Genomic DNA, 18,718 nt, shown 5'->3' with positions numbered 1-18,718 from the left:
ACAGGCAGAGGGAGAAGCAGGGAGCGTCTCCTTTGAGCAGGGAACCTGAGTCGGGCCCAATCCCAGAACCCTGCGATCATGACCTGAGACACTTACCCGACTGAGCCACCCAGGTGCCCCTGGTGGGAATTATTTGTTTGTGGTGGCCTTCCTCCACTATATTCATGAGGTGGTACCTATGTCCTCTTGCTCCTCACCGTATTCACCCGTCTGCCTTGTCCATTGTCCAGCCCCATTCTCAAGTGGTTGGATGGCTGGTTCGTAATCATCCCAAGTCATGCGTACCCAGCGTTCCTCTGCTGCCCCAGTGCCCCTGTTTGCTAGCATCCATCCACGTCTGTATGTTCCAGGAGCAAGGGCCCATGCCTTCTTTTGTTTACTGTTGTGGCTCCAGTCCAATGCCTAGTTCAGTGCCTGTGTATGGAGTACCACCCACACCCACCCCCTGTTCCAGCCGCTGCTCCAGCCCCCAGTTCTTTGCAAGCATTCACCTACATGGCACAGGTATAATTGGTCAGCACCTCACTGGATCCACACCACATAGCTCTCTCTTCCTGCACTGGTTCTTCTCTGGCCCATGGTGTGGAATCCCAGGAGAACGCACTTGACTCACAAGAATACCCAAGTGCTAATGCCTGTGGGGCGACTCTTGGTCTGTGTGGACAATTCTGAGATCCACTTCAGAAAGTTTCTCAAGAAGTCCAGGGGGCTGGGCCACAGCAGCCCACAGTGCTAGCCAACTTTTTAATGCATCCTTGTGCTGCTGTCTTCCCCTCTGTCCTTTTTCAGTCTCCTGGCCTCTCACTCCTCCCTGGGATCACTTCCCAAATATACACCTCTTGTCTCAGGCTCTGCTTTCAGGGAGATCCAGGCTAAGACATGATGCAACAATTTGTTGTTGGATGAATGAATGAACGACCCAGTGAATGAATAAAGCCTTAATCACTCTTGGAAACAAGAGTGTAACTGGTTCACCAAAAATATCATGAATGATTATTTACCTTCATTATAATTCCTAAGAACAGAATTGCCTCTGATAGGTAAAAAGATGTTATCCCAAAGAATATCTTTAAAAGAATACACTCATTAAAAAGCAGGACAAGAATGGTGGGTGGTTGCTAGGGACTGGAGGGAGAGGGGTAGGGAGTTATTTTCAACAGGTACAGGATTCCAGTTTATGAAGATAAAAATTTCTGGAGATGGCAGGTGGTGATGTTTGGACAACAGCTGAGGATGCTTAGAACCACTGAAATGTACACCTAAAGTTGGTTAGAATGATAAATTTTGTTAAATATATTTTACTGTAATAAAGAATTATAGAAAAATTATAAGTATATGGTTATAATGATAAAAAATACAAAGAACATAAACAAATATTAGTAAGAAATAAATACAAATGTTGATAGCTATGATATGAGAGTGGGATTTTGGAATATGTTATTTTTAGCTCCCAATTTTCTCTACCATTCTTCTATTGCACTCTTGACCTAATAGTGTGATGATAAAGCTATATTATTCCTTTGAGATGGCCCCAAAACATAAATCTCTATATTTTAGCTAACATTAAATCCCGAGTACAAAAAGAGACTTACTAATGAGACTGACTGTCTTTAACAATGATAATTTAATGATGATAGTGGGAAATTTTGTTTCATTCTCTTCAATTTTTCCTTCATTAGGACTTAATTTTGACAGGAGGTACAAATGAGATCATAATCGATGTATGACTTGCTTTTGTAATGGATATGCTTATAACATATATTACATATATTAAAGTCTTATGTAAAATATGAACATCAAAGGAAAAAGTACTTTAACTTTTTACAAAAATAAAGCTAAGTCCCCATTAATTACCTCCTTAACCTCCTTACCACCTCCCATTCTTATTGTTATTATGTATTTTGCTATCACTGATTCTACGTTAATGTTGGTGTTTATCAAGGTGGTCACACTTTCCTCTCCCACTATTATGGATTTAACTAAGCCTATTTATCCCCAAACTTAGTGATCAGTGTACACACTCCATATGCATCCTGCTACTACTACTGATGTCAGGATTCTGGGATTCCAACTCAGTTTCATCATAGCCACAGTTTCTGTGTTCTGGAGCAAGTTGCTGTATCTTGTTTCCAGCTGACTTTTCAGAAACAGTAGAGACAACATAATAAAATTTAGAAATCCTTAAGATCCTTAAGAATCCCTATATGAATCATCCAAGGGTAGTCCCATGAAAACAGGTTTTATGGTCAAATATATATGAAGAAAGGCTACATGTTTATCCTCCTATTGAGACCAACAATGAGCAATAATATTTTAAAGGCTCTAAGAAGTCCTTCAGTAAAAAAAAAAAAAAAGAAGGAAAAGAAAAAAAGTAGTAATTTATCTTTGCTGATAAATGAATAAATACCTGACTATTGAAATTTTTCTTTTATGTAACACCAATTTTAAAAGATCTTATTTATTCTTTTTTTTTTAAGATTTTTATTTGTTTACTTATTTGACACAGAGAGAAAGATAGTGAGAGAAAAAGAGCATAAGCAAGGGAAGCGGCAAGCAGGCAGAGGGAGAGGGAGAAGCAGGCTCCCCACAAGCAAGGAGCCTGATACGGGGCTATATCCTGGGATCATGACCTGAGCCGAAGGCAGATGCTTAACCGACTGAGCCAGCCAGGAGCCCCAGATTTTATTTTTAATTTGGGAGAGAAGAGAGCACGTATGAGAGTGCAAGTGAGGCGAGGAGCAGAGGGAAAGGGAGAAGCAGACTCCCCATTGAATATGGAGCCCTTGAGGCCAGGCTCGATCCCAGAACCCTGAGATCATGACCTGAGCCGAACAACAGACACTTAACCAACTGAACACCTAGGCACCCTATAACACCAATTTTAACATCCCTTGGAATGAAGGTTCTACAGAACATACTTGGGGTTTTACACAAATAAAAGTAACCAATTCTAGGCGAGCAGGAGGCAAGAACATCTTCTTGCTGCAGTGGAGAATTCCCTGTCACCGTAAAAACGTCAATGGTATGACAATTAGAAAATGGGCCACGATGTGAAGCTCTTTGTGGCAAACTGAATTGCCTACAGTGGCAAACAGCCGGGACGGGGGCCAAGCAACCCACATGTCAGCAGTGGAACTGACCCACAGGGGTTATGTGCCCTCTCTTTCGGGTGCAGTCGCCACTGAGCGTCAACTACTCTTCCCATGTACCTGCCCAGGCCCAGTACTGTCAGATGGTACGATTGCTCATGAAACCGCCTTTTCTATGGACATTGTTCTATGGAACAATATACTGTTCTGTGCGGGGCGCCTGGGTGGCTCAGTTGGTTAAGCGGCTGCCTTCGGCTCAGGTCATGATCTCGGGGTCCTGGGATAGAGTCCCGCATCAGGCTCCCTGCTCCACAGGGAGTCTGCTTCTCCCTCTGCCGCTCACCCTGCTTGTGTGCTCACTCTCTCTCCCTTTCTCTCTGACAAATAAAATCTTTAAAAATAAATAAGTCGAAAAAGTGCCTTTAAAAATATATATATTGTTCTGTGGACACCCCTTTATTCAAAAATATTAGCTCAATAAAACAAAAAAAATGGACACACTGTAAAGGCCAAACAAAACATTTGCGCAACCCAAATTTGGCCCATAGGACAATTGTCTTAAGTCCTCACAATGATGCCCAGAAAGAGTTTCCCTACCCTCAAAGATCTAAAACTGAGGGTTTGGGAATTCCTGTGCCATGTTTTCAACAGTTGGCCTCCATCCCAATCCACTGGCTAGCTCTTGCCATGCATGCCTTCTTGATTGCCTGGAAACCAAACTGATTGAAATATGTGACAAAAGAATGAAAATGCATTGAGTGAGGATGTGAAGGGACCGCCTATGGGGAAAGAATAAGGGACCTATAATATCTGGGTTTTGATCATTTTATTCTTTCCAGCTGTTTTCCACTAGCATGGAGTCACTTCGTTGCCTGAAAGGACTGAGGGACAGCCATCCAGCTTTCAGAAGATAATTTTAATAAATTCTTCTGTTCAGAAATAGCTTTTACAATTTAAATCTGTTTTAAGACAACCTAGAATTGATTCCAGCTTGCACAAACACAAGCCACTATGGTTTCAAGATTTTATGATTGCTGTTCTTTTTTTAAAAGAGGGGTGGAGGCCAGAATGAAATTGATTGATGAAACTTTACCAAAAAGACATCACATCTCTTCTTTCAGTTCTTTAAATTGTGCATAATGATGGAGCTTTTGATCATGGTGAGGCAGAGGAGAAGGATTTTAATGAAAGAGCTGGATGGGTGAAAAAGGAGAGCAGGGCCGGAAGGAGAGAGTGGGGCCATCACTTATCTAAGGCATTGAGTAAAAGGCACTTTCAGTCTTTTAATTACCTTTTGAAGGTCATTTGACAATGCGACTAATGAGAAATCAATCTTCAGCATCTTGTCTAATCTTGTTTAAATCTTGTTTAATTCCAGAGTTAGTGGGTCATTAATGCAAGCAAATGGGTCATTCCTAGAGTGAGAGACTTTCTTGAGTGCTGACCAGGTATCAGGCATCATACTGAGTATAGAGATTAAAAAAAAAAAAAAAGACACTACAAGGACCTTGTCCTCCAAGATGTCCCAGGTCAGGGAGGAGAAAACCACATTATTATAATGTGGTAAGTGCCACAAGAGACAGCTATACCAATGGCATCACGGGGATATGTAGGAGTCACCTAACATGGCCTGAAAGTGGGTAGGAGAAGGGGAGGTGGACAGGTTAGGGAAGGAGTGTGCAAGAGGAAGGTAATTGTTGGAGCAATACCATTCACCCTTTGCTAATAGAGAAAGTTAACTCATTTTAACTCAATATGGCCACAGGAAGACTGTGGCCATTAAAGCAAGTTCCTGAATAAGAGGTTTCTACATTTTAGAGGGGTTGACTCTGTAGTAGTGCCACAGCAAATGAGTGCCAGTCCTCAGCTTTCATATATAGATCATTTTTATTATTTGGTATCAAAAAGCAACCCTCGGTGACTGTACGCTTACAATCATTGGAGAAGCGTGCTCTGTGTTCTGAAAACGGTCAGACTCTTAACAGGGCTTGCAATGAATACATTTTCTCCTTTACAAGTGTGACTTTGTACCAAAACAGTACTACTGCCTTTAAAATGTCATAACAGAGCATGTGGCTTGCACGTGTCCTCCTACGTCAAGAACCTCTTGACTAGAACAAGTACAGTCCATGCACAGTTGGCATCCGTGGACACTCTTGGAGTAGGCTGCATAAACTCACGCATTAGGTGCAGTTTCCATGTATGTTTTTATGTCATTGACTGCTCTCATGTTTATTTTCCAAAAGTAAGAACTTAATGGGACCTATGAACACCTCTGTGTTGGATGTTGCTAGTCAATGTTGTCTGCTTAACACCTATGTGTTTAAAATAATGAACTAGAACCCTATGTGTCAGCTTTAAAAGACAACGCTTCACGTCCGCTATCTGAAAATTCTTGGCATATGGACTCTCCTAGCTCTGCCCCTTCCTTTTGTTTTAGAGATTCACTAAGAGCTCCTCTTTCAAAGATTACTAATCCCATGGTAAAGATGAGAAACTCTTGGTTGTCCTCTGTGATCCATCCCTGAACCAGTCCTTCCTAATACAGACAAACAGATTAATATGGGTGTGACCCTGATACCAGCTGACTTCTCCAGGCCTTTCCAATATTTAAATAAAATTGCCTTAACATTTCTAAGTCACAGCAGTTCCATGCCCTCACCAGGATTGGGGGGAATGAGCCAGGGCCCTAGGCTCACGTGCTGTCACCTCTGAATCCAAGTTACTGCTCTGTTGAGCTGTCCCTCATAGCCCATCTCCATACTCTCTGCCATTTTTGTTCTGTGCCAACCTGGGTGACTTCTCATTGATTTCCACTGTAAATACCCACCCAGAATATCGACGTAGAGACATAGAGCAGTCTTTACTGAAAATTTGTGCCATGGAGATCATTTACAGGGCAGAAATGCAAACTGAATGCTCAACATGGATAATTAGGCACCTTTGTTGGCACAGGTCCCTCAGCCACCCAGCCATCAGAAATGACTCCATCCTCCCTGGCTTCCCCACCCTCCCCCCACCAGAAGACCACAGCTCCGGTCTTGTAACTCAAGACTTGAGTCTTGTCCCTCAGGTCTTGTCCCTCAAGACTCCCACCATCTGTGGCCTTCCCTGTTTTCCAGGCTGCCCTCTCTCCGTTTCTGCCCCTTGGGTCCCCTTATTTCATTACACAGAGGAGCTGAGCTCCTGAGCCCGCCAGTGGAGTAACCGAGAAAGGAAATCTACTGAAAGGATACCATGCAGCTCCCGCACTCACTGCTGGACCGCCAAAGAGGCCAGGAAAAGGACAGGAACAAGTAAAGACTCCACAGCCATAGATAAGCGCCCCAGGCACCAAGGCTACCCCTACGGAACAGTAGAAGCCACTGCTGGAAGTCCCCTCGCTTCCGGCCCCAGACGCAGAGGCTGCCACCGGCCCTGCCACCTGCGCACTGTCCTGCAAACTGATGTTGCTGGTGCTGTTCACCAGTGCCTGCCAACCCCAGAACAGCTTCCTCTCTGACCTGCTTCTCTGCCTCACTGGCTCCCGGTTTCTAATGCGGGGTACAGGCAGCTGATCAGTCAAACCCATGATCCATGCCTGCCATAGCGGACAAGAAGCCAGACAAAAGCATCCGACTTTTTGGGCTTGTATGGTGGAGACAGACTCTGCTTCCCATCCAGCCTCATACAGTGGGAAAGAAAATACACAACCATCGGAAAGGGGTTCAGAGGTCCAGGGTTTACTTCAGAGCCCAAAGTAAAAATGTCCTCATCATTTTCCATCGCCTATTTGTCTCCTGGCCTTTTGGGCCCAACCAGCCAAAGACTTAACAATAACCTTTGCGAAACAAAGGGAGACGTTCTCCACCCCTGCCTTCTAGGAACGCAGAAACTGTCAGTTTGGTTCTCTCAGACTTTCCTGTCTTCTGCCTGAAATGAAACTGCATGTTTCAGGCAACCTAAATTTTAGAAGCATCAAGGCAGGTGCTCAAACCCTACTGTTTGAGATGACACAGCATGATTTTTTTTTCCAGTTTCCATTTAAAGAAAAACTTTAAGACAACTTCTGTCTCTGAAGTTCAGTTCTTATTTTGAACTGTTTCTAGTACTTCCTGGTATTGTAACAGAAGGAGTAACTCTAAGGACAAAAGATAACTCTGTTGACTTCCAGACTCTTCTTCCTTCCAAGTTTTCTTTACACCTGCACTGACCGTGCACCTACATTGTCCTTATCCTCAGTGTCTGATACTAACTACTGGACCCTTGAAGTAGGGTGCATCCAGATTTCAGCGTTTGAAATGTCTCGAAAGTATAAAAGACAGACCAAATATTGAAGACTTAATACTTACTTAGCATGCAAAATACCTCATAATTTTATATTGATTGTCTGTTAAAACAATATTACAGATATACTGAGTCCAGTAAAATGTTATTAAAATTCATTTCATTTTTTCATTTCATTTTCATTTCATTTTCATTCATTCATTGTTCCCTTTTTCCATTTTCTGATGCAACTCCTAGAAAATTTGAAGTTACATATGTGGCTTACATAATGCTTATATTACACTGCTTTGCACTCTGAAACACACCTATTTTTTTATTTTATTTTAATTCTGGTATGGTTAACGTACAGTTTACTAGTTTCAAATTACAGTATAGTGACCCAGCAATTCCATATATTATTTAGTCTCATCATGGTAAGTGTACTTACTCCCCTTCACCTTTTTCCCCGTTCTCCCACCCAACTGGTAACCATCTGTTTGTTCTCCAAACTGTTAACCCAGTTCAGAGACTGGGTTTTTGGTTTTTTGTTGGGCTTTGGTTTTTGTGGGGTATTTTTTGGTTTGTCCCTTTTTTTTCTCCCTTTTTTTCATTTTTTTATTTCTTAAATTCCACAAGTGAATGAAATGATTTGGTATTTTGTCTTTCTCTTGACTTATTTCACTTAGCATTATACTCTCTAGATCCATTCATGTTGTTTGCAAGGGGCAGGATTTCATTCTTCTTATGGCTGAATAATATCCCACTGTATATGTATATGTATATACATATTATATATATATACATAGTATATATGCATGTATATAATATGTATATACATATACACATTATTTATATATCATATATAATATGGCATTTACATATCATATATATATAATATGTACACACACACACACACACACACACACACACACCACCTCTTCTTTATCCATTTATCTATCAATGCACACTTGGGCTGCTTCCATAATTTGACTATTATAGATATGCTGCAGTAAACATAGGGGTACATGTGTCCCTCTGAATTAGTGTTTTGTATTCTTTAGGTAAATACTCAGCAGTGAGATTATTGGATCATATAATTACTCTATTTTTAATTTTAGGAAGAACCTCCATACTGATTCCACAGTGGCTGCACCAGTTTGCATTCCCACCAACGGTGTATGAGGGTTCCTTTTTGTCCATATCCTTACCAACACCTGTTGTTCCTTGTGTTTTTTTTTTTTTTTTTTTTGGTTGTTTTGCTTTTTTTTTTTTTTAAATTTTAGCCATTCTGACAGGGATGAGGTGACATCTCAGTGTGGTTTTGATTTGCATTTCCCTGATGGTGGCTGATGCTGAGTGTCTTTTCATGTGTCTGTTGGCCATCTGGATGTCTTCTTTGAAGAAATGCCTATTCATGTCTTCTGCCCATTTTTAATGAGATTATTTGCTCTCTGGGTGTTGATTTGTATCAGCTCTTTATATATTTTGGACACTAGCCCTTTATTGGATATGTCATTTGAAAATATCTTCTCCTATTCAATAAGTTGCCTTTTAGTTGTATTGTATGTTTCCTGGGCTATGCAGAAGCTTTTTATTTTGATGTAGTCCCAATAGTTTATTTTTGCTTTTATCTTCCTTGTCTCAGCAGACATACCTAGAAAGATGTTGTTATGGTCAATGTCAGATAAATTGCTGCCTCTGCTCCCTACTAGGATGTTTATGGTTTCAGGTCTCACATTTAGATCTTTAATCCATTGTGAGTTTATTTGTGTGTATGGTATAAGAAAGTGGTCCACTTCCATTGTTTTTGTCATGTGGCTGTCCCATTTTCCCAACACTATTTGTTGAAGAGACTGCCTTTTCCCCATTGTATATTCTTGCCAACTTTGCTGAAGATTAATCGAGCATATAATTGTGGGTTTCTTTCTGGGCTCTATATTCTGTTCCATTGATTTATGTTCCTATTTTTACACGGATACCATACTGTTTTGATTACTACAGCTCTGCGGTATAACTTGAAATCTGGGATTCTGATCCTTCTATCTTTGTTTTTCTTTTTCAATATTACTCCAGCTGTTTGAGTCTTTTGTGGTTCCCTACAAATTTTAGGATTGTTTGTTCTAGTTCTGTGAAAAATGCTGTTGGTATGCACCTGTAATTTTCAGTTAGTCAGCATGTAGCCCATTCTATTCCTACATACCACAAAATGGAAAAAGCCTTTGAGACCAAAAAGGAACAATTTACTGAAAATACTCTTACAAAATTCCTTTGCATAAAAAAAACAAAATTTATTCATCACTCATTTAGCAATTTTCTAAATTAAGTAATGAATTAACCAATTATTGATCACTAGTACATGTCAAATCTTGTGTTGTTGATTGGGACTAAACAAATCAGTTACAGTCACTGCTTCATGCAGTATGAAGTGGTTAAAAGCACAGACCATGGAGCCTGACAATGTGGGTCCAAATTTTGGCTTCATCCCTTACCAGCATGTGCTCTGGGATAAGTTAAAAGTTCTTCAGTTTTCTTATCTACAAAACATGGATCCTGTCTGATAAAAATATTGTGAGGACTATGTTAGTTTATAAGGAAAAGCTCATAGAAGGTACTGTTATCAGTTACCTATTGCTGCATAAATAGCAGCTTAAAACAATATACATTTATTATCTCATGGTTTCAGTAGGTCAGGGATCCAAGCAGAGCTTAACTAGAGTCTTTCTTTCATGAAATCAAAGTACTACACAAAGCACTGTGCAGTTTGATTACTAAGTCATTAGTTGAGAAGCAAACCTCAGAGAAGAGCTTCATGTCAGCCAAGGCCACAAACACCATGTATGACAATTTAACTGACAGATTTTGACATGTTCAAAACAACATTAGTGCACATTGGGGATCACTGGTGCTGGAAACAAGGGCGACAGGGGGGCAAAGCCAGTCCTTAGTAGTTTCACCCTCCTTGATTTTAACTGAAACTTTGAGCTTTGGCCAACATAGAGCAAATGATCTCCAAGCCAATGGCTTTGATCAGGGATGGCAGCACGGTGTTACCCACCTTCCTGTGCTTCTCCAGGATGTTCACAAGAGTTGAAGTCTCATCTGAAGGCTCACAACTGAGGAAGGATCCACTTGCAAGTTCATGCAAGGGTGGTTGGCGGGATCCCACATCTTTGGGGGATGTTTGACTGAGGGCTTCATTTCCGAGCTGGCTGTTCCTTGCCTAGGTATTTCAGGTGTGACACTGAGCTTCATTAAAGCCAGCAAGGAAGAAAGTCTGCTCTGAATATGGAAGTTGGAATCTTTTGTAATCTACTCATAGAAATCATATCCCTTCAACATTAAGGTATTCTATTATTTAGAAGTAAGTTGCTAAAAGTTAAGACATTATCTAATGCTCTGAATCACAGAGAGCAGAGATCATTTAGGGATCATCCTAGAAGCTACCTACCACAGGTACCTGGTAAAGAATAAGTACGTGCTGGCTTTTGTTGTTTATGGCCCTTGTAGTCCAGTAAGGGATTGCTGAAGTGTGAAGTGGAAGGGGAAATAGACAGCATCTTGGGAGCAAGTATGATGACCTCAAGGCAGGAGAGAGATATATTTGAGACACTTGGAAAGAATGGGTTTTGCTGGAGCATGAAAATATCATAGAGGAAATCAGGGATCAGGTACTGAAAGGCACTATAAACCAGAGAAGGATTTGGGCCTCTATCCTGAGGAAATGGAAAGCTATTGAATTTTCTGCAGGGAGGTTACATGATGAAATTTGAAAATATCACTTTGGCTACATTGTGGGAAGGATGGATTGGAGAGAAGCAAGAGTGAACACTGGGAGGCCATTTTGAGGGATTTCACAATGGTCTAGGTGAGAAGTAATAATAGCTGGGACCAGAACGGTAGCAGTGGGAAAGATATTACAGATATATAATAGCAGGACATGGTGGATAATGAGATGAGGAGACAGAGGTGCAGGGTGGGGAAGATGAGGCAAATGATGATGCCAAGTCCACCCTTTAAGGAACTAGATGAGCAATGGCTTGTATACTACCAATGGGAATACTGTAGAAAGAGCTTATTTTGAGGGAGAATATGACTTGAGTCTTGGAAATAATGATTTTTAAGGACCCTATGAGGTATCTAAGGATGTATGAGCTCATCTGCCAAATGCAGCTTTGAGAAGTGAAGAGAGTCTAAGATGGCTCTGAAGTCCTTTAACCTGCAAGAGTTGCATCGAAGATCTTCTAGAAAGAGAGAATGAGAGGAAATTACCAGAGCAACTGGAAAAAAAACAAACCAACAGGAAAAGAGAATTTTTTGTCAAAGCGATTGGTCAACTGTGTGAAGTAATTCCGAAAGGTCAAGCACTTGGCAAATGTCCCAAAAAATGAGGCGACCCAGGGTTATTTATGACTTTGGCACAAGCCCTTCGGTAGAAGGGCAAACAGGGAAGCTTAGTTGGACTGATTTGAGGAGAAAATGGGAAGCGACATGACAGAGGCTACAGATATAAATACATACAATACATCTGAGAAGTTTGCCCTTGAAGAAGTGGAGAAAAATATGGCCTCATCTAGAGGGGGAAATGGACTAAATTGAAAGCTTTCTTTTGTTGCACTGGTTTTAAATAGAAGAGTTTGTATACCATTAAACAGAGGTAGAAATTGGCTAGCAGAGACAGGGCAGGGGGTTGCTGGGTAAGAGTAGGATGAACTGACACAGCAAAGTTCCTGAACAGGTGGTTATATCTGTAGCCCAAAGTACCAGTGTGGGAGCTGGCTTTCGAAGGAGGTCTCCTCCGTTGTAACGAGGCAAAGAAAGAGAGCTTGTAGACTTCTTCCTGGTGGATTTGTAGATTTGGTATTAGAACACTGAATGTGTTCTGATAGAATGGCTTTTACTGCCTTTTCAACAAACCCTTTTCCTTCAGGTGTTAGGGAGCCAAAGCATTCTAAATCCTTGCTACTCCAAGTGTGGTCTTTAGATCAGCAATATCAGCATCACCTGTGAGCTTATTAGAAAAACAGGATCTCGGGCTCCAGCCCAGACCTACCTTATCAAAACTGATTTTTTAAAAAGATTTTATTTATTTATTTATTTGACAGACAGAGATCACAAGTAGGCAGAGAGGCAGGCAGAGAGAGGGGGGTGGGGAGGCAGGCTCCCTGCTGAGCAGAGAGCCCAATGCGGGGCTCGATCCCAGGACCCTGGGATCATGACCTGAAGGCAGAGGCTTTAACCCACTGAGCCATCCAGGCACCCCTCAAAACTCATTTTTAACAAAGTTCCCAAGTAATTTTCTGCTTACTTCTTGAAGGACCTTTCCATAATCATGTAATCATTATCATAAATACTGATCTAAAGCTGATTTTTATCATACTACTAAGAAGAGAGTTGAATGCCTTGGTCCTTGACTGGAATCAAGGAGGGGGAAACATGAAGGATCACCTGGGAGTGATCCTCTGTTAGCTTAGTGTAAACCATACAATAAAGTTCTTTGATTTACTTCTGACACATTTGAAGCTGGATAGCTATGTGTGAAAACAAAGAATTTTTTTTTTAAAAATCAAAATTGTTTTCCCTGCTAAAAAGCTGAATGGAATTTAAGTCTACATGGTAACTAAGATGCCAACTAGTGAGCTGAGAGATGTGGGAAGTCTGGAAGCCAATACGGGCATCATAGAGTCTCAGAGTTGGAATTGTATCAGGATGAGCTAATCCAAGTGCCCAGCTGGAGTGCAAGTCCCTACATCACCTTTTACCTCCCCACTTCCACTCATAAGGAACTGGCTCCTTTTCATCATTAGGACCCATTTGAATCATTAGAAGCCAGTTGCTATCAGAGTTTTCTTTCCTTACTTTTAATATTTCTCTGGAATATCCACCCATCGGGCCCAATTTTGGCCACAATAGGGTATAAGAATGTTCTCTAAATCCACTTGTTGCCCAACCACCCCCAATACACTTGCCACAGGTGTTTCATCCATCCTAAGTCCTCTATCGGTATTTTCTTCAGATTGTCCCAATAGTCACAGCTTCCGAAGTTCTCTTCGTTCCCGCCACCTCCTTCAGGGTGCAGAATAATTTCCTAGTGTGCCAACAGGCAAAGCGATGCCTAACACGTCATCCAACAAATGAAAAATAATTACAACATGAATTTTCCAGGACCTATTTTTCCATTATTGCAGTCTAATATCACATTAACTCTTATCAGCCGTTTCGCACCCTTGGTGTCTATCAAAACTTGTGGTCAGTTGTAATCCTCTGATTTTGCTTGTTTTCATATGGAGTGTTGCCAAAGTCGGTATTTCTATACCTGCCCGTGTGCTAGAGTGTGTGTTAGTTTCAGACATCCCTGGGGATCACTGGAGAGTCAAGCACTGATCCCAGACCTCACTCTGTGCAACTATACCATGACCCTAATCATGTTGATGCCATATCTGAGGTACCAAAGAAAGCACTTTGTCCTCCTGAACATGCGCTCCGCTTCTAAAGAACAGCCTATTTATAAACTCGATCTTTTCAGAGGACCTGAGGTGACCAGGGGATTGACGTTTCTAGAAGCTAATTTTTTCTTCACCAACTTCCCTTCTTCTTACCAAGTATGTACCCTGAAATCCCTGCTTCCAACCATTCAATTCCCACCTAATTAATTTTCTTTCCTCGCGCCCAGGGTGACGGACTCTTGACTTACTTCTTTTTTTGTTTAAACAGCTGAGCAGGCCAAGAAACCCAACCCCTCTCCACCAACCAGAGCCCCGCCTCTGCCCCAGGAGGCCTGGAGTTGAAGGCCAAAGAGGGAGAGGGGACTGCACTCTGGGTGGGGGAGCGTGGGCTCTGCTGCCTCATCCAGTAGGACTGTCAAGGGTCACTCTAAAAATTGCTGCTGCTGGGACTCATCAGGTGGCTGCTGGTGGCTCCCCACTGCATTTTCCTTCTCCCTCCCTCCCTCTCTCTCCCCACAGATTGCTTCCCAAGAGGAGCCTGCTGCTGAAAACTCATCATTACACATCCAGACACCACACAGGAGGGTAAGGAGCTGGGACCACGATCTCCAATTCCTGACTTCTAGATTCTAGGGTGCGTATGGGTGTGTGGGTGGGAGAGGGTGGAGGTGTGTGTGTGCTCGTGGTGGTGGGGCTGTGCCACTGACGGGCAGTCTATAGCCGGGCCACACTGCTCGTGTTCTGGATTTGAAATCGGGAGCCGGAACACATTCTCTCCCAGTGTAAGGAAGGCCAGAGATCAGGAGAATGTCATAGTAACAGAAATGCGTGAGAGGGCTGCTTTTAAAAAGTAAAATGACTTGTCATTTCCATTAATAATTTTCAGTCTCTAAAGCCTAATGCATGTTCATCTTCCTCCATTTTCTAGAGAAAGGAGGAACAAAGTAAAATTCGTAGGTTTTGTTCACAAAGTTTTGAATTCCGTCTTCATTTTTATCAGGAACCATGTAAACATTCAGTACCTGATAGGTTTAGGTGAAATACAATCAGTTTAATTCAATCGGTAACACAAAAGTCAGAGAACTCCTTGAATTCCCAGAAATGTCCATATTGGCAACACAGAAACTCCCGCTATAAAAAGAACACAGGTTTTACTTAACCATAAAATGAGTTTTTGTTCTTAATGTGCACCCTTGGCTCTCCTGACCTCAGTTTTACGTTAGAAGTGAAACGGTGAAATGGAAAACCCCCCCTTAAGTCAGACTTCACTTAAAATGGCAAGCGGCAAAAGCTGGAATGTTTCTATTCCCGGAGTCCGTGCTGATGAGCTGGGACAGATGCAGCGACTGGAATGTGACAGGACAGGGCGAAGGCGCAGCTGATTCGCCCCTTTGGCAAAGACACATTCTGGGGTCCCAGCTCATTCTGTCATGAGAGTGACAGTGACACTTTTACACACATGGCTTTGCAGTTTGCCCTGTGCAGTCTCTCCCAGGAGGCAAGGAGAGAAGGCGGCAGGAAAGAGAATGTTCTTAAATATAAAGTGACAATTCTTCTCTATAATCAGTTGTAGAGGTTTGCATCTGAGGGCTGTGTCAGGCCAGGAGGAGCTTCTCTCTAGGGTAATTCCTCCACAGGGACTTGCCGGCTCCTCAAAGAGAGTAGAATTACATCACCATTTCTTGTCTTCACTGTCTTCAGCCCAAAGGTTCTAGGTCTGTTTTGGGTCATGGGTCTTTCTCAGAACCTCGTGGAAGCTCTAGGCCCACTCCTCAGAAAAAGACACGTAAACACACATGCATAACATGTTTCTTAATATTCTAGAAATTTCCATGGAATTCATGGACTCTCTTGAAACACAACCCAGAGCAGGGTTGCTAGATAAAATACAGAACACCCAGACTCCATTTAAATTTCAGATAAACCACAAACCAGTTTTTTGTATAAGCGTGTCCCAAAATCGCACGGGAGATATACTTATTCTAAAACATGATTCATGGTTGACCAGAAATTCAAATTTAACTGGACATCTTGTATTTTTATTGGCTAAATCTGGCAACCTATACCCCACTGCGTGCCTCCTAGGTGAAGAATCCCCTGTCCCAGTTGGTGTGTCTCTATCTGATAGAGTTGATCCTAGGATTCTGAAAAACCATAGTAAGGGGAGAAGAGATCCCAGACCAGACTTTGACAGTTCTGGCAGCAAAGTCAGCTGTTTATTCTTAACTCTGTGTAAAGTTTTAGAAGAGAAAGTTACACATATCCCCATCTAATAGATGACTAAACTGAATTCCTAGTTCATTGATGCTTTGCTCTAGATCTATTAGAGGGTTAGAGCAAAAAGAACACTAAAACTCGATTTCCAGTTCTGTGACAACCAGAGAGACATGAATCTGAAAAATTACATTTCCAACCACCCCTTCCCACACATAAACACACAAAAGACGAGGACGAGAAAGAGCTGTTTTCCTGAAATTCCAATAAAACCCAAACCAAAAGTTTTAGCACTGGATCTTTGTGTCCTGTATGCAGCCTTGGTGATTGGAATTATAGTTAACTTTGTGCATAGTTTCTATATACTTAGATAAAAGCCAGGCATAATCCTCTAGCTAAATTAAAACATATGGAATAAATATTTGTTTTTAAACAACAAATTGGGTTGGGTTGATAATTTCATATTCAACCCAGCACTTAAAAGGAAGTGCTTTGTGCTCTGATCAGAGCAACCAGTTCATGCAGAATCTCCTTGAACCTCTTTCTGTTTTTGGCTTACCCAACCTATGGGAGTTTTCTGTCTTTACTACCTGTAACAGGATTAAGAAATCCACAGGTTTACTTCATCAGATTTATTTTAAACTCAAAAAGGCAATCCTTTTATTTCAGTGTTTGGAGTTACAAAGAACCATTTCATGTTCTCTATATCCAAATTTTATTTGACAACCTCAGGTCTGCGTCACTCAGTCTCTCTCTTCTCATGCTGGAAAGAGCTAACTTTTTAACCTGCTACAGCTTTTAACCTACCATGCCTTTGAGGGAAGCGATTACGGTGGTCAGGACTCACTCTGGGTTTGAGTCTTTGCTCCACTATGGGTTGGTTACACGCTTGTGTGGCCTTGGGTATATTTTCAAAGTCTCTCTGAATCTTAATCTCTTCATTTGTAAAATGAACACAATATAACCATCTTTTGGATTTCAGTGGTGCTTAAATTTTAAATAATAATAATAATAAAGTCATGTAAAGTATTAAACCCAGGGCTCTGCACACAGTTCTCAATTAATACATTAATATAATTATTATTTCAATTAGAAGCGGAGGTAACAGTTTACAATTAATACATAATATACATTCATGCTTGGTGACTTGTATTTAGGAATAATTATTAATGTACTTAAATTTGACAAATACAAAAGATGATGAAAAATACAATGGTTCACATGACTGCCCAGCTGTTTATTGGATGTCAAATGTATGATGCTATCGTAATAGAAATGGCACGGGAGCCAAGGTCTGTGGTGGACAATGGGAGGAGAGTGTGGAGGTGCCTTTCTATTACCCTTCTATCTAGTTGCGAATGGGCAGCTCTTCCAGGAACCCAAGAGACTGTTCTGGGTAATCCTGGATCCAGCAGAGAAAGGAAGGAGGCTGTGGTGTCCATGACCAGAGAAAAAGAATTCTCTTATGTGTTCTGCACAGAATGAAGGCATAGTTTGGAAGCATAGGGACCCTTCTATAACCCTCTGTACCCGTCCAAAGTCTTTTCTTTCACCCAAAAAGGGAAGGACGGGAAAGGATTTGCAGTGCTTCTAAAGTTCATCCCATTACACAACCACCCCTGCTGTAGCTGGTCCTCATTCCAGCGGCAGTCTTACTGTGGCAGGAGTTGTGGGAAAAGTGCAAGCTCTAACAGTCTCAAGGAGTGTGGATAGTTCTTCCTTTCTTTCATCCCCCGTTGGGAGGGCTCCCCCACCCTGCAGCTCACTGGAGCTGGGTGGGGAGGGAGAATCAAGCCTGTTGTGCTGTAAGAAAAACAGAGAAACAATCTTGAAACTCTGCTAGCAATGGGCACCTCAGCAAGGCTGTGTGCTCCTCACCATGCAGCCCAGACCACCACCCCAGTCAAAGCCCTACAACCCCCCAACCCCCACACACCCCCACACGCCCCCCCCCCCACCAACGGTAGCCATGGTGACTGCCCAGGTACCAAGCCCAGAGAATCCCGGAGCAGCTGGGCACAAGGCACTCACTCAGTTTTAAAAAAAGAAAAAGAAAAAAAGCTTTAAAAAAATAACAATAACTAAAACCCTCATCCAACTCTGAATTAATATATAAGAGAATCAATAAGAATGGGGTGCTATCAAAATTTATTACTTAATTTCTAGGTTATATTCTAGATTTGCCCAGCTTCACAGGGGTAAGTGGTCCTCAGGTTTCTCTGAGGCATCTGTGGAGTCCTGATTGGAGGAAGAGGACACGGACTAAGAACACCTGGACAGGTGGGTAGACAGCCTCACCTCCAAGGTGCACACCTAGGAAAAGGATGTAGTGGCAGCACTCGTATAGAAAGATTGAATTTGCGAGCATATCTGGGAAAATATGGCCACTAGGAAGCGGAATATAGGCTCTGATTTCAGTGGTCTCTTAAATGGTCTCCTGACCATTTCTCTCCCTCTGCCTCTCCTAGAGCTAAAGAAGCCACTTACCTCTACAGAGTGATTTTTAAGGGCTCTAAAAGCCCTCTCATATTTTAAAAATGTATATATTAAAATATTGTTTTAAATATTAATTAATACGAGCACCTGACTGGCTCAGTCAGTAGAGCATGTGACTCGATCTCAGGGTTGTAGGTTCAAGCCCCGCATTGAGTGTAAAAATTACTTGAAAATAAAATCTTTGAAAATATTAATAATATTAAAATCAAATTAATTGAATCAATTGATGTT

General features: G+C 41.7%; 1 protein-coding gene across 4 annotated transcripts in view; it reads left to right on the top strand.

Moving 5' to 3' along the window:
• KLHL31 (kelch like family member 31) overlaps positions 1-18,718 on the top strand; it is a 68,661-nt gene that overhangs the window by 31,031 nt on the left and 18,912 nt on the right. For 3 of the 4 annotated variants that reach the window (XM_046006696.1, XM_046006697.1, XM_046006698.1), the window contains one exon: positions 14,297-14,411. The gene's annotated coding sequence lies outside the window, so the exon portion shown is untranslated. Of the gene's footprint in view, positions 1-8,643; positions 8,677-14,296; positions 14,412-18,718 lie in introns of those variants that run through there. The other variant, XM_046006699.1, reaches the window with a different exon arrangement.

The sequence above is a fragment of the Meles meles genome, chromosome 5, assembly GCF_922984935.1.
Source record: "Meles meles chromosome 5, mMelMel3.1 paternal haplotype, whole genome shotgun sequence".
NCBI classification, from domain to species: domain Eukaryota; kingdom Metazoa; phylum Chordata; class Mammalia; order Carnivora; family Mustelidae; genus Meles; species Meles meles.
The sequence above is the reverse complement of the archived record's forward strand: the minus strand, read 5'-3'. Positions and strand labels throughout refer to the sequence as shown.